Source organism: Panthera leo, chromosome A1 (assembly GCF_018350215.1).
Source record: "Panthera leo isolate Ple1 chromosome A1, P.leo_Ple1_pat1.1, whole genome shotgun sequence".
Lineage (NCBI taxonomy): Eukaryota > Metazoa > Chordata > Mammalia > Carnivora > Felidae > Panthera > Panthera leo.
In genome coordinates this window covers 173,752,201-173,752,895 of record NC_056679.1, presented here as the reverse complement: position 1 = coordinate 173,752,895, position 695 = coordinate 173,752,201, and the positions used below count along the sequence as shown (strand labels likewise).

General features: G+C 43.9%; 1 pseudogene; it reads left to right on the top strand.

Annotated features, from left to right (window-relative positions):
- On the top strand, positions 1–417 carry LOC122201302 (annotated as a pseudogene).
- The last annotated feature ends 278 nt before the right edge of the window (positions 418–695 follow it).

Sequence of the window (695 nt, the reverse complement as noted above, 5' to 3'; positions counted from 1 at the left end):
ATGGGTTTTCCTGAAGCTGCCAGTTCTTTCAGAACTCATCAAATCGAGGCTGCTCCAACCAGCTCTGCATTTGATGGATTTAAGGCAAATCTTGTCTTTAAGGAGATTGAGAAGAAACTTGAAGACGAAGGGAACTTGAAGAAAACTGGTGGTTTTTTTGTCTTCAAGGTGAAGGATGGCCCTGGGGGTAAAGAAGCCACCTGGCTGGTGGATGTGAAGAATGGCAAAGGTCAGTGCTTCCTAACTAGATTGTGACTGCACAATCGCAATGGCTGACTCGGCTTACTGGCTTTAACGCCTGGTAAAATGAATCCTCAGTCGGCATTCTTTCAAGGCAAATTGAAAATCACTGACAACATGGGCCTGGCTATGGAGTTACAAAATCGTCAGCTTCAGTCAGGCAAAACTAAGCTGTGAAGAACTCTTGCCTATCTTTGAAAATTAAGATAAGGTATATAGATATATATCCATATATTTCATTGTCAGAACTTAGATGGAAATCACACATTGGCAAATAATGTGAGATTTGGGGTTTTTTCAATTTTTTTAACGTTTATTTATTTTTGAGACAGGGAGAGACAGAGCATGAACAGGGGAGGGCCAGAGAGAGGGAGACACAGAATCTGAAGCAGGCTCCAGGCTCTGAGCTGTCAGCACAGAGCCCGACACGGGGCTAGGGGCTAGAACTCACGGAC